General features: G+C 41.6%; 1 protein-coding gene across 12 annotated transcripts in view; it reads left to right on the top strand.

Moving 5' to 3' along the window:
- Window positions 1–23,515, top strand: part of RBM20 (RNA binding motif protein 20) — a 199,105-nt gene that overhangs the window by 39,843 nt on the left and 135,747 nt on the right. The gene's annotated exons all lie outside the window — the stretch shown is intronic.

The raw sequence follows: 23,515 nt of genomic DNA, 5'->3' as shown, positions 1-23,515 counted from the left end.
TTGAAGCTCAGGGCCTCTAAAACAAAAATAATGTGAAGGAGACAAAAGAACTGCTGGTGACATCTGTATATGACTGTGGAAGCTCCTGTCGTCTTGGGAAGGCAATAGATTCACAAAAGCTCTAGCACAGGTTCCTGGATCTGCCCTTTAGTCTGAAATGAAGTGCAGACTAGGGACGCTGTTTGTAAAATGAGGTGATTGAACCAGCTGTAGGTTTGGGAAAGACGTCGTGTGGGCCACTCCTGGCCTTTCTGGGGTTTGTGGTCACAGTGGAAACTCAGCGCTGTCACTTTCGACCTTACAGATTCGTTGTCCTCTTGTCCTTGGCGGGCCTGTCAAAGAGGAGTTATTTTGAAAGCGTATCACTGATTGTACATTTCATTCCATCAAGTGCTCAGCGCATTTCACCTAACTGCTGGAGGCTGCTGAGATAAGAGTGGAAAAGTGCCTTGTGCCCTTCTGAGCGGTGGGTGATCTATTTTCGACTTGGAGACTGGTGACAAACCTGTCTTCTGTCAGGTCAAACTCGCGTGGACTTTCTTGTTTTCTGTTCTTCTGTTGACAGCTGTGTCCGTGTGCGGGATGGTCATAGGGTAGCTGGAAGATAGCTCTGGCATTTAAACACCTAGATAGGAAGGGGCAATGGAATGCATTTTTCTTTTCTATTTTGGTTAGCAAGTCCCCAGTCGTTCACAACAAGAGGTAAAGAGGTGAAGGGAGATCTCTGGGAGGGTGGGAGGAAAGACACTCCACTTCTGGTTTGGAAAGTACACATAGAGAGAGACATTTCTAGCTTTGGATTTAGTGCCTGGAAAGGGAATGGCTGGAAGGAAAGTGGAAAATAAAAGTTGGATTTGGGGTAGCCTTGGGTAGTGGGAGAGGGTGGAAGAGGGATGTAGGTGATAAGAAAAGTAGGCTTTGTTTTGTTTTTTGCGTGCTGTATAAAACACAAATTAAAATTGATGCACTGAAAATTGCATTTCTATAGTACTTTAAATACTGTAAGGTTTTATTTTAAAAACAGTGGTGCAGTCTGATGTGATGGAAACACTGTTAGCTCCTCAGCTGTAATTTAACATAAATGTGCAGGTAGCTCTGATGAGGATTGGTTTAAATGATATCTGAATTCCCATCGTCTTAAATCCACATCTATTAGCCACAGAGCTAATCAAAGCTCTTTAGTTTCCTCATCCTCAAAACGGAACCAGGTCTACCTGCCTGCCTCACAGAGCTGCTGTATGGTCTACAATACAGAGCTATACTGCATTCTCGAGACTCTTCAGATATTTCACAAAACCTGCAATAGAAATGAGGGGTCTCATGTCCAAACCTCACTTTCTGCTATTTATAGTAGCTAGCGAGTCTTCTCCTCACCCTTCCTTTATTTAAGGTCATGGCTCCATTTGAGAGTCTGTTGTATGGGCTTTCTTTCCAGACACACACACACAGAGTTTAGCATTGATGTCGGAGGTTCATAGTCCAAAGCTCAGTTGAGAACCTCTGATTTGATTCTAGTTTTCTTTTATGGAAATTATAATTCCATCAGAAAGAGCTAGGTTTTTATAGATGCCTGGCATCTGGAATTTTCTGTGTCTATGCATCTTTTTTAGATCACTTATTTTTCTAGAGGAAGAAATCATTAAATTGTGTCCTTATGAGCTCAGTGCTTTTTCTAGGACTGCTGCGGTGTACTGCGTACAGCAAGATTGTAAAACTGTCAAAAGCAAGATCGTAAATGCAATGAAAGGAAAAGCTGAGTCATATGGTACCAACCAGGAAAGTAGTAAGATAAATCACAGGCCCCCAAATCATGTTTCCCTTTCCATCCTCAAAATGTCCTAGTTAGCCAGAGGGTTTTTTGTTTTTTTCAGTGATGAGCCCAATTAATGTGATTTAAGTCATCCGTGATATTATATTTATAGCCAAATAATTAAGTTGGATGATGTGACAAAACACTTAAATTGTATTTATGGTCATTGATGGTTTTACACATTATTAGAGGGAAGCATAGTTACACCAAATTAGATGGGGACATCTGATCCAGACTTCAGTTCAGTAATTTCATGGGAAAAAATAAATCTAAATGAGCAAAAAATGTTTTGGTATTAACTCCAATGTGATGATATTACAAGTTTTCCCAGTTAATTAGTAACACATATTGTAGAACAAATGTTTGAAACAGAAATCTCATGTTTTTGCATAACAGATAGAACCCTGCACTAGGGCCTTGAGCTGGGAGTCTTAGCTCTCCCACTGCATTGCTGTGTGACCTTGGGCAGCTCATTTCACCACTCTGGAGCTGTGGAACCAGGAAATGGGACTACGCATCTTCAGTGAGAGAAGATTTCTTGCAGCGTTAACATTTGGTGACTTTGAATTTAATTCTGTGATTTCTGCTTTTGAAAAAAAAATGTCAGCATTTAATGTACACACAGAAGAGTGGCCAAATCATACGCGCATAGCTCATTGTATTTTCACACTTCTAACCAGCCGCGGATTATGAGACATAATTTTAATGTTATCAACATTCTAGAAGCCACCCTGGGGCTTGAATGCAACTCCTAAATGTAGGGGAAAAGTGAGAAAGGGAAGGAGAGAGGAAAAAAGAGTTGAGATGGTAATACTTTTTAGAAATTTGAAAGTTTACCATTAAAAGTCAAAACTTTTTTTTGTTTAACTTTTACTTTTTCTTTTCTTAAAAACTTTTTGGCCATGCCATGCTGCATGCGGGCTCTTAGTTCCCCCACCAAGGATCGAACCTGCACCTCTGCAGTGAAAGTGTGGAGTCTTGACTACCAGACCACCAGGGAAGTCCCTTAAAGGACAAAATTTTATTCATTTGGAATCCTATTAATCCAGTCTGTAACTTGCTTTAGCTATTTTAAAATCCAAATAGCTCTGAAAACTGCAAGTTTTTAGCAAAATTTTTAGACCACAAAATCTTACCCTAAAGAATGGTGGTTGTTGGTGGTCTTCATTTACCCTGCAGGTGTGACTACTCATGCATCTTGCTAAAGCATTTTTCATGCGTTTGATAATAAACTGCTTCCTGGACCCCACTGGGGTTTCACCCACAGCACACATCATGTTTCTTCTTTGAAATCAAGTAGCTTCTAAATTCCAAAACAAATCTGGTCACGAGGATTTTGGATGAGGAATTGTGGATTCAAATCACAGCATAATTGTTTACAAGAGTAGACACCTAATCGTTTTTATCGCTTGTTGTCATTGCTGCTGCTGTTGTTGTTTTGTCACTCAGTCATGTCTGACTCCTTGCGACCCCATGGGCTGCAGCAGGCCAGGCTTTCTTGTCCTTCACTCTCTCCTGGAGTTTGCTCAAACTCATGTCCAGTCAGTGATGCCATTCAACCATCTTATCCCCTGTCACTCCCTTCTCCTTATGCCCTCAATCTTTCCCAGCATCAGGGTCTTTTCCAATGATTTTTATTGCTTAAATTTGCATGATTTTATCTGAAAAATTAGCAGGTATAGTTTCAGTTAACTACCTGGTGCATTATCAGATGTTTCTCTTCCAACAGTACATTTTTCAAAAATTAACTTTTATTTTGGAATAGTTTTAGATTTAACAAAATGTTGCAAAGATAGTACAGAGAGTTTCCATATGGCCTTCACCCAGCTTCCCCTAACGTTAACAGCTTACATTTGTCAAAACTAGGAAAATAGCATTGGGTACCACCCTATTGACGAAATTACAGACATTATTCAAATGTCTAAACTTACCATCCTGTTGACTAAATTATAGACATTATTCAAATGTCCCCAGTTTTCACACTAATATCCTTTTTCTGTTCCAGGATTCAGTCCAGGATCTCACATGACATTTAGTTGTCTTGTCTCTCTGATTTTTTCCAGTCTATGACAGCTTCTTAGTCTTTTCTTATTTTTCATACTGATTAGGTATTTTATAGAATATCTTTTCGACATTTGTGTTATTTGCTTAAATTTTCATAAGCTTCTTAAAATTAAACTTTTTATTTTGAAATCATTGTAGAGTCACATGCAGTTGTATGAAATAATACATATAGACCCTTTATTCCATTTCCCTCAATGGTAACATCTCAAAAACTACAGTTCAGTATCTCAGTCAGGATGTTGATACAGTCAAGATACAGAACATTCCTAGCACCACAGGGTTCCATCATCCAGCCCAGCATTTGGACCCTCTTGATTCAGTGCATGTTGACTGAGGGCTCCTAGGGGTTAGGCTCTGTTCAAGCCCCAGGGAGGCAGGAGGTGAACAAGAGAGAAAAAGCCACCCTCTTGGAGCTTAGCTTCCGGGAGGCAGACATGAACAAAGAAACACATGCAGAGATAACAGGATGGCAGCTAATCAGTGCCATGAAGAGAGACTGTACACTCAGAGAGAGGAGGAAATCCAGAATTACAGCTTCTCTTGAGAACTGAAATCCCTGGTCCCATGGGGTGGGGGCGTCAGAGAAACTGCTTGCTTTTGACAGGGTAGCTGATTGTATTTCACATTAAAATCATGCATAACTATTTTACACCCTGTTTGTTGGAAATCCTCAGTATTGTTCTGTGCTGGTAGTGGGTCTTTAAAAATCTCAGGAGTTTAAGTGAAATTCCATGGAGAGCCTTGTTTCCATTGCTTGTAGTCCCGCAGTGTAGGGTCTGGCCTCACAATGATGGTGTTTTGTGCATTTAGTGACAACAGACATAGTGTGTAAAGCTTATTACTTTGTTTTTATTCCTTAGTGTTTTTGGTACCTGAAGAAGTTGTGACACGATCAAAGGGGCAGGGAAGGTTTTGGATTGCAAGTGTTTAGAACGGGCTTTTCATCTGAATGTCAAACTGTGTCCCTCAGAAAAGAGGTTGTGTCATTTTAAGTGCTTCCAGATGATGGGTATTAAAAAGTACTTAAATAGGGTTTTTAGCTCAATATACTGAGTGATATCAGTTATTTTCTACCTTGGAAATGAACGATTTCAAATGAACAACTAAGGCCATTTTTCTTTTTATTGGCAGCAAAGTATGCATAACATAACCATTTAACAAAACCATTCTTAACTGTACAATTCAGTGGCATTATATACATTTATAATTTTGTAAACTATCCACACTATTTCCTGGACTTCTCATCATTCCCTAATAGAAATTCTGAACCCATTAAACAGTAACTCTCCATTCCTTCCTTCCCCAAACCCCTGGTAAGTTCTTGTTTACCTCCTGTCTGTATGAATTTGCCCATTTTAGGTATCTCATATAAGTGGAATCAGATAGTATCTGTCCTTTTGTATCTGGCTTATGTTACCTAGCATAGTATTTTCAAGATCATCCATATTGTAGTATATGTCAGAATTTCATTCCATATTTCAGCTGAATAACATTCCATTGTATGTACATTATATGTGTTTTGTTTATCCGTTCATCTGTTGGTGAACACATGGGTTGTTTCTGTGTTTTGGTTACTGTGAATAATGCCGCCATGACCATTGGTGTAAAAGCATCTGTTTGGGTTCCTGCTTTCAGTTCTTTTGGGTATATATCTAAGAATGGAATTGCTGGATCATATAAATCTATGGTAAGGTTTTCGAGGAATTGCCAAATTATTTTCTGCAGTGGCTCTACCATTTTACATTCCCGCTAGCAATGAACAAGGATTCTGATTTCTCCACATCCTCAAAAAATGCTTGCTATTTTGCTTGCTTGTTTGTTTTTTATTATGGCCATCCTAGTGAATATGAAATGTTATCTCATTATGGTTTTGATTTGCATTTCTCTAATGACTAATGAGAGCTTCCCCAGTGGCCCAGCAGTAAAGAATCTGCCTGCAACACAGGAGATGCAAGAAAGGTGGGTTCAATCCCTGGATCAGGAAGATTCCGTGGAGGAGGGCATGTCAACCTACTCCAGTATTCTTGCTGAGAAAATCCCATGGACAGAGGAGCCTGGCAGTTTACAGTCCATGGGTTGCAAAGAATCAGACAAGACTGAGGGAGCATGCACGCACACAGTGGCTAATGATGTTCAGCATCTTTTCATATGCTTGTTGGCCACTTACATTATCTTCTTTGGAGAAATGTCTATTCAAGTCCTCTGCCCATTTGTTTTAGAAGCATAGCATCTCATCTACTTTATTTTTTTATTTTTAAAAGTTTTAGTCTGCACCATGTGGCATGTGGTGGCCTATTTCCCCTACCAGGAATTGAACCCGTGCCCCCTGCAGTGGAATTGCAAAGTCCCAACCCCTGAACCACTGGGGAATTCCCTGTCCTTTGCCCATTTTTGAATTGGGTTGTTTGTTTTTTGTTGTTAAATTGTAGGATTTCTTTATATATTTTACATGTTAATCACTGATCAGCTATATGATTTGCATGTCTTTTCTCCCATTCTGTGGGTTTTCCTTTCACTCTGTTGATGATAGCCTTCAATGTTCCAGATAGCTAAATTTTGAAGTCCGGTTTATCTATTTTTTTTTTTCTTTTGTTGCTTCTGCTTTTGGTGTCATATCCAAGAAATCAATGCTAAATCCAGTGTCATGAAGCTTTCCCCTATGATTTCTTCTAAGAGTTTTATAGTTTTAGCAGTTAAGGTTAGATCTTTGACCACTTTGAGTTAATTTTTGTATGTTGTATAAGGTAAGGGCCTAACTTCATTCCTTTGCATGTGGATTTCCAGTTTTCCCAACACTATTTATTGATAAGATGGCCTTTCCTCCATAGATGTGAGTTTTTCCCTGTTTTGTTTGTTTGGTATATATGTCTGTCCTTATGCCTGTATTATTTTGATTGCTATAGCTTTATAGTAAGTTTTAAAATCAAGAAGTGTTAGTCTGCCTCCCCCCCTTTTTTTTTCAATTCAAGGTCCCTTGAGGTTCCCTATGAATTTTTTGATGGATTTTTCTGTTTCTTCCAAAATTTTTCATTGGGAAAATTTCATTGAATCTGTAGATTGCTTTGGGCAGTATTGACATCTTAACAATATGATTATATTTTCCAATCCATGGGCATGGAAAGTTTTTCTATTTATTTCTGTCTTCTTAATTTTTTTCAGCAGTGCTTTGTAGTTTTCAGTGTACAAATCTTTCACCTTCTTTGTTAAATTTATTCCTAAGTACCTTATTCTTTCTGCTGTTACTGTAAATTGAATTATTTTAGTAATTTCCTTTATGGTTTGTTCATTGCTACTGTATAGAAATTAAAATGATTTTTGTGTGTTGGTTTTGTATCACGCAAATTTGCTGACTTGTTGATTAGCATGAATGGTTTTAATCATGGAATATTTAGTATTTTCTACATATAAGATCTTGCCATCTGCAAACAGAAATAACTTTACTTTTTCCTTCCCAATTCAAGTGCTTTTTGTTTCTTTTTCTTGCCTAATGTTCAGGCTGGAATGTCCAGTACTGTGTTAAATAGAATGGTTAAAGCAGGCATCTTTGTTTTGTTCCTTATCTCAGGGAGAAAGCTTTCAGTCTTTCACCATTGAGTATGGTGTTAGCTACATGGGTTTTTCATAAATGCCTTTATCATGTTGAGGAAATTTTCTTTTATTTGTAGTTTATTGTTTTTGTCATTAAAGGTTGTTGAATTTTGTCAAATGCTTGTCTGTATCAATTGAGGTGATCATTTGTTTTTTTCCTTCATTTTTTTTTTTTAAGATTATTTATTTATTTGGCTGCATGGAGTCTTAGTTGCAGCATGTGGGCTCTAGTTTCCTGACCAGGGATCGAACCCCGGCCCCCTGCATTGGGAGCTCAGAGGCTTAGCCACCGGGCCACCAGGGAAGTCCCTCCTTCATTTTTTGAATATGGTATATTACATTGATTTTTTATGGTGAACCATCCTTGTATTCTGGAAATAAATCTCATTTGGTCATAGTGTATAGTTTTTTTTTTTTTTATTATGCTGCTGAATTAACTTTGCTAGTATTTTGTTAAGGATTTTCCATCAATATTCCTAAGGGATACAGGCTTATAGTTTTCTTGTAGTGCCTTTGGGGTCAGTATCAGGGTTATGCTGGCCTCATAGAATAAGTTAGGAAGTGTTCTCTCCCTTGTTGTTTTTCTGGGAAGAGTTTGAGAAAGATTACCATTTGAAAATTGAACTTTTGGCAAATTATTTCTGTTTGATTTTATTACTGTCTTGCCTAAGAGCGAAACTCTCATTTTAAATGACACATTGTTTCTTTACAAAGTACAATACCAACGGAATATAAGAGTTTGGTTGTATATAGTATTAATGTGTATTCTAGTTTTGTCAGATATTTAATAAAATACTGTGAGTTTTGTGACTCATTCAAGGTGGAGGGTATATGTTATTTTATATACCCTGATAATATTATCAGGGCATATAAAAATGTTTCCAACATACTAATTACTTATACCTTAGAATAGGGCTTCTGTGGAGTTTTTGGTATCATATCAGAATAGACTAACAATTATTCTTGCTCTTATAAACTGACTTCATTTTTTATGGTCTTGAGCCCATTTAATTAGTATGACATAATGAACCAGTGATATATTTGGCTCAAGTTTAAATTTCTCAAGTTTCTTTTTAGCAACTGGGTCAGACAGAGCCAAGAGAAGCAACCCCCATCTTTGTGGTATAAGAACTTTGTGACTTTCCCCTCTGCTTCCGTCTGGCCCTCAGGCTGGTTGTTTTCTGGTAGAAAGTCATTCATTCAACATTATTTATTGAACACCTGCTGTGTGCCAAACACTGTTGTAACCAGAGACTTCCCAATGATGCAAAATGCAGAAACACACAAGAAAGGTAACTTTCCTGTCTATTGGGAGAACCAAGGGATAAATCCAAAACCAAAAGGCAGAGCTGATCCTCAAAAAGAAAATGATTCTTCCATCCAAATGGTACAGTCTAGAACCTTTTATCCTGTTCCTATTAATGGACCAACTCCATTCCCAGGTGCTGCCATCTTGGCTGTCATCTCAGTTGGTTCTGGGTTGGAAGCTTGAGTAGCCCCTTGAAGCGGAGGAAGAATGTGATGAAGCAGTAGGTAAATTTGTGCAGGACCTTGGAAGCCTTCCAGAATTATATGTGAAAGGTGATATTGTTGCCACAAGGAATATATGGCAAACTGGGAATCTAACCATTTCACTGAAACAAAAGATTGGAACTACTAATGCAGGGCTAGACGGATAGAGAAGAGGTGAGGTTTGAATTATAAGTTGGTCTGCTAGAATTGAAAAGCTGATGATGGTTTGGGTTCAAATAGTTATTTCTAAGCTATTGGTCTTTCAACAACAGCAAACTAGATCTTACTATAAGAGAGTAAGATCTGTTAGAACATACCTTGGTTTTGCATTTTAATCACAGTCCCTGAGAAGCTGACTGGTGTTTAACTTGAGAATTTCTACAATTTAAAAATACTTTATACCCAAGGAATTGGAGTAAATTTGGCCAGTGGCCTCCTATCATGAGTCAGATGTATGTCAGGAAAGACATTTTAGCAAAAGGGCCGTGTCCATGGTTCAAATGTTGTGCCTTTACCTCTTGAGTTACATTGTCACTGAGAGAATAGAATTGGGTTTTTCAGATATTGTCACTTCAAAGTGTTCTTAAAACTCTTCCTCACATGTTCGAATTTCATGAGGCCATCGTTCGAGAGTGAGATTATATCTCTAGGTGCTGAAATCACTAAGTTTTCCGGCCCCTGCTGAGTGGTGACCCAGAATCCCCCTGCAGTTTAACTGAGATGCTTTATTCATCTGCAGACTGGAAGCCCAGGATTGGAAATCTAACACGAGATAAATAATTAAATCTCGGCTTCCACAAGTGCAAAGGGCATAAATAATCCAACAGCATGCTGCCTGGGCATTCCATACCATGGGCCATTTCGATTTCATGCCCAGGCACTCACTTGTAACTGAATATGTCAGAACGTGGCTCCTGCCCGGGACAGGGAGAGGGTGCTATTTCAGAGAAGTGTGCTTGCCTGTCTGCTGGAAGGCTGCCTCCACCCTTTGACTCTCCTGGAGACCCTTTGCTGTCTTGGTCTCCAGGAAAATTCATCTTCCCCATGTCGAGCCCAGAGTACAAAAGATCTGTAACTCCTTTTCTGGTTAAATGAAGGAGGTGATATATTGAAAGGAGACCCAGGAAAATCACTGATTTATTTGAAGAAACAGATGAGCTCACTGATGGGAGTGGACTTTGAAAACTTAATTCTCAGAATCAGGAGTTTGAACCTGAGACCATTTGAGCATTGGGGAGTGGCCGCAAGTTGGTGTCATTTTCTGCTTCAACGGCAAGTCTTGTGAAGGGCACAGAGGAGTAGCAATCCATTTTCTGGTGACCAGAGGTGAGAAGACAACGGCTGGTTCTAATTATGTCTGCCATCTTTTGTATGACTTTGCTCCTGGCAGAGACATGATGAGAGTTTGTTAAATGAACAAAGGAAAGAACACGGATGCATCGTGATGTTTCATGCTTCCTGCTTGTGGTCTCATCTGCTGCCACTTCCAGGGAGGTCCTTGTGCTATCAGTACCAGCATCACTCAAGTTAGTTTGGAATGAAAATGCCCAGACTCTGTTGTCAGACCTCCTGATCTGTAAGTCTGGGATGGGCCCAGGAATCTGTTGTTAACAAACTCGCCAGAGATTCTGATGCCTGCTAAACTTTGAGCACCACTGGCCTAGAGGTGCTTCAACCAGAGAGATGACTTAAGAATCTTACACATACTCACTTTCTCTCTCAGTAGGAAGTCACCACAGCTGGTTGCAAGAGAATCACATTTAAAATCCTTACATGGGTGTGTTTCTTCACCCTCTTACCCAGGATGCAGCTGGTCTCCTGGCTTTGTTCTGCAGATGTCATGTTTCCAGATTTTATACTGTCCCTTCTAGGAAGATAGAGATGCGGTATGCTGGGGGTACATCCTTCTATTTGCTGATTGCCCAAAGGAGAATGAGCTGTCATGGCAGACACTGAACGCCCACCGTGTGCCAGACTGGACCCCAGTGAACAGTACACAGTCCCTGGCTCCAGGACCTTAGGGGCTCCCAAGGAGTCAGGCATGGAGGTGACAGGTGCTGAGGGGTAAAGATGTCACTCCCTGGACTGTGTCTGGCAGCAGCCAAATGGGCCCAGCTCAAACCTGGGCTGGCCTGGGGTAGGAGAGTCTTCCTGGAAGAGGTGCTGCCTGGGCCACCTCTTATTGGATAGGCTGATGGCAGCAGGGTCCCATTTGTGGAGGACAGACTATGAGTCAGGCACATGCCAGATGCTGGCAATACAGAGGTGTTCACGGGCAGAAAGATGAGACATTGCTTGTTGGCTTGCTCTGCAGCTCACTGGATGTGTGGCGTGTCCCATCTCGGTGGGTTCCTTTTCGCAACCCTCTTGTGTGCCACCCATGCTGGCTGAGTCCTGGCCCCTGAGCCCAGGGACTTACAACCGTCACACTTCTGCTGTCTCCTTCTCTCTCCCTGTCTGACCTTCACCCCTCCCTGAAGCATTTGCTCAAGTTCCTTCTCTTCAAAGAAGTCTTTGCTGACCATCCCTTTGTCCTGTGACATCTCCCTCCTCTGAACTCTTAATCAGTGTATCTCTTACAGCAAACAGTGAGCTCTGTCTTTGGTTTCCTCACATTAAAAAAGAAAGACCTTATTTCTCAAACTACAGGTGGCATGCTCTGTGGGCGAAGACTTTGCCTTTAATTCCTGATATGGCTGCATAATCCCCCACATAGCTGAGCTTATAGAGGCATCCAGTATTTACTGGAGGTGGTCTGGGAAAGTAAGTGGAACTCAAGAGGCTGCAGATGGTAGCACCTGGGGTGGGAGGCAGAGAGGAAAGCACTGGGAGATGCCCCCCGCTGGCGGTTGCCCAGTAGGAATCCAGCCTAGGAGGACCTCTCCTCCTTGTGAGAATGTTGACACCCACGTGGAGATACAGACATTCTGGCTGGCCATCAGGCTGCTGGCATTCCAAGCAGTGTCATGTGAGGTGGCCTTTGAGGTTCTCCCCTTACAGCCTGACAGAGTGTCCCTGCAGGATGGCAGGAGAAGGGTCACTGAAGACAGCCAGTGGCTAGAAAGGAAAGGTGTCGTTTTGATGGCCATTCTCCCAGCTCTGCTCCATCAAGCGCCTGGGTGCCTCGCTCAGTCTCACTTTCAGTTCCTAACTTGGTGATACTGATCACTAAGGGTAATCTAATTGCAAATAGCCCCACACCTTGTAACATTACCTGCTTGAAAAGTACCTTAGATGTTGGAAAAGAATAATGACCTTTCTTACTGGACTTCTGCACCCAGCTGGACCCCTGCAGTGGAGGTGAAAGAGGTAAGAAGAGCCTTTAAATTAAGGGCACTTGGCAATGAGCCACCTCGCTTGCTAGGGTTCTGTAATATGTCACTTGGTGTGCAGAGTTCCAAGAACTACTTGGCCTCCTGACAGGGAACATGATAGAATGTCAGGACCTAAGCTAATGTAAAATATGCTTTGCTCCGCCAAGTCATGCACAGGCAGTACAAGAAGCCCATCGGTCATTCGCATGTCTGCACCATGTGGCCAAGGGGCTCCCCTGATGGGATCTGGCCTTCCCAGAGCTCTGTGATGATGGAGATCAGGCACTCGGCGGCTTTTTACTCAGAGCGTGCTGATTTTGAAAGCACGAGGGCATCCCTCAAAAAAAAAAAAAGAAAAGAAAAAAATGCACATTCTTAAAGAGCACATGTTTCCTGTCTCTTTTTCCCCCTGTACTTCTCTCTTCCTGTCCCTCCCCATCGATCCTCCTTTCCATGTGTTTGTGTTTACTCACTGTGCCTTTGGCAGTAACTCCTGAGGTCCAGATGACAAGGCTGGCTAGCTTTATAGGTGCTACACTGTGTTACGTGGGAGCTTCAGATTTAGATACAAGGATAAAGAGGTCTACAGGTTTCATCCAACTTTCAGCCATGGGCCAGTTAGGGAATGTGACTTTGGCAGCTATAATACAGTTGTTGAGCAAAGTCATTATGGGAGCTTTATGTCAATTGACAAATGTTTGCCTGACAACAGAAAAGTCAAACGATAGGTTTAATCAGAGGGACATTTATCATCTTCTTAACAAGAAGTCTGGAGGCAGGAAGCCCAGGGTTGCTTTAGTGGTTCAACAGGGTCCTCAGGAACTCCACCCAGGGTCTTCCCATTTGTCTACCTTGATGCTTTTGTTCTTATGTCTGTGGCCTCCTTTTCCCAGGGTGGCTGACCCAAGTATCATGTACTTTCATGCCAACAGGCAGAGCAGGAAGTGGGGGATGGAGGGAGGGCAACAGAACGATGTCTTTGTTTACCTCTCTCTTATCTGGGAGCAGAACATTTTGATCTTTGTTGCAAGTGAAAGTGAAAGTCGCTCAGTCATGTCCAACTCTTTATGATCCCATGGACTGTCGCCCACCAGGCTCCTCTGTCCGTGGAATTCTCCAGGCAAGAATACTGGAATGGGTTGCCATTCCCTTCTCCAGGGGATCTTCCCAACCCAGGGATTGAACCTGGATCTCCTGCATGGCAGGCAGATTCTTTACTGTCTGAGCCACCAGGAAAGTGGCTATTGGTGTGAAAACTGACATGGATCCCAGTCATTTGGGTGACCGAGTGAGCTAAGACTCCATTTTCCCAGGGCACATTTCCAACTCCATTCCCAATTATTCTTTCGTAAAATCACAGTTTGAGAAAAACTTCATTTCCTCTTAGTTTCTTCCACTCCAGAATTCTTAGTTGAGCTTAATTTTCATCAACTGAGGAGCCAAAACTCATCTGAGAATATCTACGAGTTCTCATCTTAGAAACCAATAAATTCTGACCCCTGCAGTCTGGTACCCAGTCCCCTTTTTCTGAATGGTGCATTGTATCAGCCTGGACCACTGGCAACATACTGTTCACATTATTTACCCAGTGGGAACTCTGAGCCAGAGCATTCACGATTAGTGTTAAGTTACAGTGCCCTCTGGTTGGTAGTCTTGTCTTTTGAAAAATCTGGGTCTTTATCCCTCCCTTTGCCCTTTCTAGTATTGAATCTTGGGAAGTGATTTCTCTGCTAAAATGACTTTGATTTGTCCACATACACCAGCACATGCACATACCCCAGTTCTGTGCCACTCCATTGGGAAAGGGAGACTGTGGTTTCATGGTAGCTGTCTTTTTGATGGATGTCCCCATGTCCACCCACAGAGCCGTGACATTCCTGCCTTCCCCACTTGATAATCTGAAAATCTTCTGAGCCAGATGGCCTTGCTATAGGCCTGCTACTCTAGAATACCACACAGGTTCTGGGTTTCAATCCCCAGGGCCCTCCCTGGCTCTTATTTGTAAGAGCCAGTGGGCTTGAAGCTGATAAGGTGGGAAGCTCCCCAAGGTCCGTTCTCAGATGCCAGGAAAGACACGGTGCTGGAGACAGGGCAGCAGGGCGAGAGCTGGGGTCAGAGTTCGCAGAGCTTGACATGATTACATGGTCTTGTTTGAGCTTTCCCCTTTCATCTACTCCCAGATGCATTTTGCTTTTTATGGCTCCTCACTCTTGCCCTGCAGTGTGTTCCCAAACATGCCTAACTCTTACCTCCATCTTCTGACCTTTGTTGGCAAAAGTGACAAAGGTAAGTGTAGACTTTACTCTGTGGCAAGTTGTTCCTGTGTTAAAAGTTTTCATCCTCTCACCTGGTGGGAGATTTTTACACTAGAATCTGATAATTCGTTTACTTCCTTTAAAGTTGACAGCTTGGGAAGTTTATGGTTGACTTTATGGTCAGAAGGATTTGTCAGATATTCGGCCTGGATTTTGGGGAATCTTCTAGAAGAACCACTGTCAGCTTCCAGGGTCTAGTCTGTTTGGTGGTCCCCAGACTTTGAAAGTGAAATGCAGAGATCTCTGAGGGGAGAGTTCTGGATCTTAATTGACTGCCTTGGGGACTTCCCAAGTGGTCCAGTGGTTAAGAATGTGCCTCGCAATGCAGGCGACACAGATTCGATTTCTGATCGGGGATCTAAGAGTCCACATGCTGCGGAGCAATTAAATGCATGCACCACAATGAATGATCCTGCATGGTGTGATGAAGATCTCCCGTGCTGCATCTAGACCTGATGCAGCCAAATAAATAAGTAAATAAATGTTTAAAAAAATTAAAAAAAAAACTTGTATGACAAAATAATCCTCATAAAGAATCGCCTGCCTTGGGATCAATTTCATCAGTTAACCTATTTGCTATGTGTCATTTGGGCAAAGTATTTAACTTTTCTGTATTTCAGTTTTTCTATCTGTAAAATGGGAATGGTAATAGTCATGCCACCTATGGTAGTTAGGAGGAGTCATGAGATGATATTTAAGTGCTTATAATATTACCTGGCAATTAGTAAGCTTCTTGTAAGTGTTATAAGAAATGGCAACCCACTCCAGTATTCTTGTCTGGAGAATTCCATGGGTGGTGGAGCCTGGCAGCCTACAGTCCATGGGGTCACAAAGAATCAGACATGACTGACTGACTATCACTCACTCACTTACAAGTGTTAAATAAGTCAATATTATTAGTTTGAGATATTCTTGTTAGCTTACTGCTTTTCTGCTATGATTATAGCAGATTTTCCTGCTATGATTATAAATTTAGATGCAGTTGTAAGAAATAATACAGACAGTTCTCATGTTCCATGTTCCATTTATCTAGTTTTCTCCATTCTGCAAAACTGTAGTACAATATCACAACCAGGATATTAACACTGATGCAATCCATTTGTCTTATTCAGATTTCCCCAGTGTTATGTGTACTCATTTGTATATGTGTGTACATTTAGTTCTGTGCAATTTATCACATGTGTAGGTTTATGCTTACACCACCACAATTAAGATCCTGAACAGCTCCATCATCCAAGGACTCTTCACATTGCCCTTGTGTAAATACACCCACATCTCTCCTTTTCGAGCAACCCCTGGCAAAGACTAATCTGTTTTCCATTTCTTATATTTTGTCATTTTAAGAATATTAGAGACTTCTCTGGCAATCTGGTTGGTAAGACTCCAGGCTTTCTCCCACTGGGGATGTGGGTTTGATCCCTGGTCAGGGAACTAAGATTTTGTAAGCTGCGTGGCGCAGCCTTTAAAAACAATACTATATAAATGGGAATCTTACAGTTTGCAACCTTTTTGGATTAACTTTATTCACTCAATATTAATTTCCTGGTGACTGACCCAAGTTCTTGAGTCTATCAATAGTTCATTCCTTTTTCTTCCTTGATAATATACCATGATATAGATGTACCTCTTTGTTTAACCATTCACTCATGATGTCCTAAAAGACATCTAGGCTTTTCCCAGTTTTTAGCTATTACAAGAAAAGCTGCTGTGAACATTTGTGTACAGGTTGTTGTGTGAACTTAAGTGTTCGTTTCTCTGAGAGGAGTGTCCAGGAGTGCAGTTATTGGGTGGTTTGGCACATGTTTAGGTTTACTACTGTAAACATAACACTTTGTTGTACCCCTCGACAGTAAATTTATGTTCAATTCTTTGATTTATAGTAAGTACTTTGTAAGTATTTGTTAAATAAGCTAAAATGGGCCACTGACTTTTATAATGCGTTCAAGACTATGTAAGAGATAGGCAAGGGAAAGAGATTCAAATGGTATGGTGATGGTTTTTGTGTTCAGGAATGTTTTACCTTGGGTGTGGGAATTGAGTGGTTGCAAATAAGAGCCCATATATAAAAATTATGTGCTATCTGATTGTAGATGGCTTGAAAAACCCAGTGGACAGGTGCAGAGGTGCGAGGTGCGGGATGGGGAGAGAGTGGAGATCTGGGAAAGGTTTTTCCATGTTGGTGCCACCATTGCTTGAAATTGGAAATTTGCTGGTCTTTTGTATTTGAGAAAAATTTGGAAATGTTTGAATTTGAGGAAAAGCATCAATTTTGCATGAAAAGTATGTTTTGATCAAATACAATGATCAAATTCCTTCATAAGGGCATTCTGTGCTTACAAGAGAGAACAGAGCATGGCATTGCTGGAGCACCAGCTGGATTTAACATGTCACCATTGTGGACAAAGGACTCACTCCTGGCCAGGTCACATGCTGGTTTTCCCAGGCCCTGGAAGGATGTTGGTTCTTCCTGTGAAGAGGGGTCAGTTTGATGGAGTGCAGTGAAAATTCACCTAGCACATCTGACATCTGAAGCAGATAATTTTTCACATTCCTGTCCTCCAAATGACCAAATTATTTCCAGTAAAAATCATGTAACCAGTACTTATTATTTTCTTGATTGGTTTCTTTAGATTGTAAACACTAAAGAATTGAAAAACAATACATTTAAGGTTTAAAGATACTACTCAAATTTAGTATTTCACTAAATAAATTCACTAAATTTAGTATTTCACTGAATTAAAATTTATACTTCCAAGCAAAATTATCACATCTTGCAGTTTGCTATTGTACTGTTTTAAATTTTAAACAGGAACAAAAGATCCAAGTGGTCTCATAGCATGACTGAATTGAAAGTAACTCAAGTTCTGTTTCTTTGTTTCTACAATCACTGTGCTATTGCTGTTTATTTTAAATTGGCTTAAACACGGGAATATTCAGTACTGTATGGATTGGAGACATGGACTGTGTCTGAATTGAAATCAAGATTCTGATCTATTATAAATTTATTTTTGAGGTCTGGTTTGCATGGATGAGGGCCAACTGAAAAGCTAGGGATGCTCTAAGTTACCTTTCCTGTAAATGCAATGTTTATCAAAGGATAAATAATACAGATATGGTCATTTGAAGCTTACATATATATTGTTGTTGTTATTCAGTCATTAAATCGTGTCCGACCCTTTGCAACCCCATGAACTGCAGCATGCCAGACTTCCCTGTCCTTTACTATCTATCTCTCCAAGTTTGCTGAAACTCATGTCCATTGAGTCGGTGATGCCATCCAACCATCTCATCCTCTGTCACCTCCTTCTCCTCCTGCCCTCGTCTCTCCCAGCATCAGGGTCTTTTCCAATGAGTCGGCTCTTCGCTTCAGGTAGCTCAACAGTAACTGCAGGGATATTTTAGAACTTAAGCTAACAAAAGATGCTTTCCAAGAAGAATAGCTTCTCACTGACATTGTTTAGAATTGTTGATACTTGGTGATAAGAAAAAGAAAGTGGCTTTTAGTGGTTTTTGTTTTAAGTTCTCTAGAGACAAAGGCTTATCTCATTGCCTGCGCTGGGCAAGCCCCACATTGGGCTTCAGCACTGATGAAAGGCAGGGGCAACGTCTGTGTGTCTCTGGGACTAGCCCTGTACTCTGAGAAGGGAGCTCAGGCTGCCCAGTCACAGACCTACCTCCCTTGTCCTGTTTCTTTCATTTCCCCAGGAAAAGTCACAGTTTTCACTGTGTCACAGAGTTCACTGAACAACTCTATTGAAGACTCCCAGGAGAAGCCCTCTCCCTGGGATTCCAAGATGCATCAATCAGAAGGCGATGTTGGGTGTGGACGGTCATTCTGGTCTCTCCTGGGCTGAAAGGTTGGGAGTCTCAGGACAATTTGTCTAGATTGTCTATCAGAAAGGTGACCCTCAGGAACACAAGTGATTTTCCTTTGCTTGGGCGAGAAGAGCCCTGCAGCTGTTTCTCTTAAATGAAGAGGCTGGGGTGTAGTCAAGGCTTTTTACAAACCACTTTCCTCTTCTTTCTCTGCCGCCTCCTCACACTGATAATTGCCAAAGAATGTGGTCCGGGCCTTTGGTTGGCTTTGGTGAGCCTTTTATAGACGTTTAGAAAGAATTCTTGGTATTCTTATCATGTATTAAAGATCAAGCTATTCTTATTCATGACCTAGCTCATGTTAAACATAGAAATACATTTAAATGACCCAGGGAGTTGCTAGGATGACTATTTTATGTAGCAAATTTTTTTTTTGTCGTTGTTGTAAAATGAACCTGTTGTGCTTTGAAGAGACTAAAGAGAATTCTTCATTTTATACAGTATAATCTGGCAAGTGTTCAGGTTTTCTTTTCCCTTTCTTTTAAGGCAAGTCTGTTTAGTGGTGGCTTACTGGAGTAGAAAGAGGTACATATTTTGTTGTTTTAAAAAAACTGTAAGCTTATTACAAAATTTATCCTAGAAAATTATCTCTTGTAAATAATCTCAATTGCAGATTTTTGGATGTGAAATGGAGCTTAAGATTTTATTTTTGCTAAGTCGATACTCCAGACTGTTTTGTGTTTCTCCAGGACTAGCTGCATAACCAGTGCATTCTGACTGGAAAATATGTCAGAAAGCATATAACTTAATCAAAGTCAAGCTGAAAACATACTGTTTTGGGGGGGTTTGTTTTGCTTTTGGCTGAGCAGCTTGTGGGATCTTAGGGCCCCATGAGGGACTGAATCTGTGCGTCGGAAGAGTGAGGTCTTAACCGCTTGTGTGCGTGTGCTCAGTCGCTTAGTCGTGTCCAACTCTGAGCCCGCTAGGCTCTGTCCATGGAATTCTCCAGGCGAGAATACTGGAGTGGGTTGCCATTTCTTCCTCCAGGGGATCTTCCCAACCCAGGGATCGAACTCAAGTCTCTTGCATCTCCTGCCTTGGCAGGTAGATTCTTTACCACTGTGCCACCTGGGAAGCCCTTAACCACTGGACCACTGGGAAATTTCTTGTATGTTTTTTTTTTTTTTAACATGTTTTTCCTGGCCTTAGTCTCATCTAATTCTCATTCATTCCTTCAAGAATGATAAACATTTTTAGAAAACAAAGTGAATGGTCCTAAAGGCAAACATGATAGATCTGAAGCCTTAAAAATACAAAGATTTGGTAATCATATGGTTAAAGTAATGTGACTGGCAGGTGACACGTGTAGTCACACAAGGCCCCATGCTTAGAAGGGTCCTGTGCTTGGTTTAATGCTCTTGTATCACTGTTTGAAAATTCTTAATAATTTTTGAACGTGGGGCCCCACCGTTTTATTTTGCACTGGGCTCTGCAAAGTATGTAGCTGGTCCCATGAATCAGCCACCTGGTAATTCACCTTAAACTAGTTTTAGGCTTTTGAATTTCCAGCTTAATCCTAACCAGAGGTTTACCAGTTCTCTCTCCCTAAATATGAATTGTGAGGACCAGGATCATACAGGACTCTCATTTAGATACATTTCAACTATTTTCAAAGTTCACAGGTAAGTCTATGTTTATGAACATTTTAATTTTGTTGCATATGATATAAAACTAGAACCCTGTTTCATTACTAGTATCTATTAAAATATGTAGATTCCACATATTTTTGCTAGATAAGGATAAGTGAAATGAAACTCTTGTTTCTCAAATTATTAATAGTGGCTTTTGCTAGAGGCTGAGATTTCAGAGGATTTCCACTTTTTCTGTTTTATGTTATGGCTCTGAATTCAAGTTTCTACAACCAGTAGGAATTATTTTTGTAATAGGGGAAGCAGGGGTAGGAAGGAGAAACAGTAAAGCTAAAAAACCCAAACTGACTCATTCATTTTAGCTTTAAAAAGAACATCTCCTTTTGGTTCTGGCAGGCAGCCTTACAGAGTTGGGATGCTAGGGTTCCCATTCCTGCAGGGCAGTCAGAAAAATGTTAGTATGGGTCAAGAAATGGCTTGGCGCGTGTGTGGCCGAGAGCGGATGGTACTATTTTGGCAGAAATATTCAGTGGGTGTTTGTAAACTTGAGGATAATCTGGGCCTGGGATCCAATTTTACAGGAGGCACTGATGGCATCTTATTTCATTTTAAGTCCTTGGCTATCAAGTGTTGTGTTTCTTTGTTTTTCTTGTGTGTGTGTATCATCTATAAGTCTTGTAGTTTTTTCTTGTTTTAAATGCTCTTCTCACCCTTCAACAACAAGATAGGAAACGTATTGCTTTTGGCCAGAGCTGCAGTTGGCCTTTGAACCGGGGCAGGGCTGTCCTTCTTCTGATGTGGGGTCAGATCCAGTGTGAGATAAACAGCTTTGGCCTCAAAACTCTTATTGACATCTCACCCCATTGCTATGCACAGTGGCACCACTAAAGCCCTCCTGCTGGTTGAGGACTGGCCAGGAATTAAATGCCGGGTTGAGAGTAAGAGAACTAGGGGGTGACCGGGGCGTTCTCCTGGATGCCTGCCTTGGAGAGGGCAACACTAAGGGCATCCTGGGAACACTAGACCAGACACCAGGCCAGTCTGGGACAACCCCCACTCCAGCCAGCCTCTGTCCAGTCCCTCTGCAAAGGGCAATTTCTGCCCTGATGCCCAGCGATCATCTTTTATGTTTCTATCTATGGGCAGAAATGCTTTGGTCTACTCTATGCTTTTCAAAGAGAAATTGTAATTTCAAAAATTATAAGGCTCAAAGTAGAGCAGAATGAGAACCCATCTGAAGTTAAGAGAATGTTATGTTCGATCCATTCGCTGGCTTTTGCACTTGTGTCCCCTGAAGCCCCAGGGGCTAGGGCAAAGGGACAGGATGGGGTGAGGGTCCCCTCCAGGTCCCTGCCCTCGCATCTCCCAGAACTCCTTCAATCACATCAGCATTATATTTTTGTCTTCCACCTATTATTTCACACGAGGAAAGAGTTCATTGCTAAAAAGCAGAAAGTGTGAAAGCCATAGAATTCGACCGTTATCTTGTGATGCTGTTCATCCCTTAGCATCTGCCATCTCTTTAGCACTAACATCGTGCTAAGGAGTGGAAGCAGGTACCAGCAGTTGAGCCATGACCGAGCTGAACATGGTGCTTTGTATTTGAGGTGGTTTTTAGCATGACAGGTTGGTGATCGAGCTGAGCAGCTTCCCCCCAACAGTCTGGAAACGCAGCCAAGACTCCAGTGAAGAGGACAATCACTTCTATAGCCGACACTGGCCTAAGTGCTCCCTGTGTTCACTCATTTAATCCTCACAACAACCCCGTGAGGTAAATACTGTTCTTATTCTCGTTTCACAGCACCTCTGGTGCTAAGTTTAGAGAATAACTAAGTGTTAGGGCTCCTGAGGGCTGCTTGAAAATTGAAGAGGAGGCCGGCCCCTCCCTCTCTGAGCTGGGAGAGAAGACTTTTCCCAAAGTCTCCTGCGGAGACTGGGCACCCCTGCAGCTGGCTTCCCAGTTGGACAACCTGCTTTGTCAGGACGTACTACCTGCTCTGGGCTCCTGGCTCAGGGGGAGAAGTAGAAATAGGACCCTCACCTTGGAGATATAGGTCCCATGTGAGCTCCAGACCCTAGAATGTGGAGGAGAACAGGTGACATTGGGCCACAGTTAGTGGGACTGCCATTACTTGAGGAGCAAGGAGGCTGTGTGGACAGGTTGTCCTGAGATGTCACTGCTGGAAGGGGGCACCCAGGTTTCCCAAGGTTCCTCCAGAGGAGTGGCTTGCAAGGGAGGTTCTTATCAGTGTCTCCAAGGCCTAAGACCACAGATGAGGTTTTGTGTGTGTGTGTGTGTGTGTGTGTAGTAGTAGTAGTAATTGTGAACAGAGTTGAGTCCTTTTAAACTAATGACTACTGCAATTTAGTTGGGCTTCCCTAGTGGCTCAGATGATAAAGAATCCACCTGCAATGCAGGAGACCGGGTTTGATCACTAGGTTGGAAGGATCCACTGGAGAAGGGAATGCCTACCCACTCTAGTATTTTTGCTTGGAGGATTCTATGGACAGAGGATCTTGGTGGGCTACAGTCCATGGGGTTTCAAGAGAGTCAGACATGACTGATCAACTAACAGACACGTGATAGTTCAATCATGACATGAAAAGACTTTCTAGAATTTTTCAGTCTTTATTTTGTTAAGATTATTTTATTATTGATATTGTTATTTTTAATTTACTTTTATTTTTTGACTGTGCTGCACAGCATGTGGGATCTTAGTTCCTTACAGGGATCAAATCCATGTCCCCTGCTTTGGAAACGTGGAGCCTTATCCACTGGACCACCAGGGAAGTTCCTTTCAGTCTGTATTGATTGAGGCGAATAACCTGTTCTGGAGACCTCAGTAACTACTCTTCTGTCATGTTCATAGGTGTTACTTTATCACCTAGACTCAAATATGTGTTTCTGTTTGGCAGAAACAGTTTTTTGCCTTTTCTGTAATTCTCCAGCACATCTATGACTACATTTGTTATACTCTCTATAGAGTGTCTTGAAGTGGTTTCTGTCATTTTAGGTCACCCATCACTTTGGCTTCCATATTTTGAGTGTTTCTTCCGTCTTCTTTGAGCCTCAGTTCTTCTGGTCTGTCTGCTGTAATATTCTTTTGTTCTACCCACTGTCTCAGTTCTTGTTTGTTTTTGTTTTATTTTTCCTGTACTCTTCAGAACTTTCAATATGAGGATCACAAAGACAAGTAGTGGACATAGAGGCTGGACTAACAGGACAGATGCAGAGAAGTGGATTTGTTTCATTGTTGTTCAGTCGCTAAGACGTGTCCAACTCTTTGCAGCCCCTTGGGCTACAGCATGCCAGGCTTCCCTGTCCTCCGATATTTCCCAGTTTGCTGAAATTCACAGCCATTGAGTTGGTGATGCTATCTAACCATTTTATCCTCTGTTGCCCCCTTTTCCTCTTGCCCTCAATCTTTCCCAGCATCAGGGTCTTTT

This window comes from Giraffa tippelskirchi, chromosome 2, assembly GCF_054371585.1.
Source record: "Giraffa tippelskirchi isolate mGirTip1 chromosome 2, T2T-mGirTip1v1.2.pri, whole genome shotgun sequence".
Classification (NCBI taxonomy): domain Eukaryota; kingdom Metazoa; phylum Chordata; class Mammalia; order Artiodactyla; family Giraffidae; genus Giraffa; species Giraffa tippelskirchi.
The sequence above is the reverse complement of the archived record's forward strand: the minus strand, read 5'-3'. Positions and strand labels throughout refer to the sequence as shown.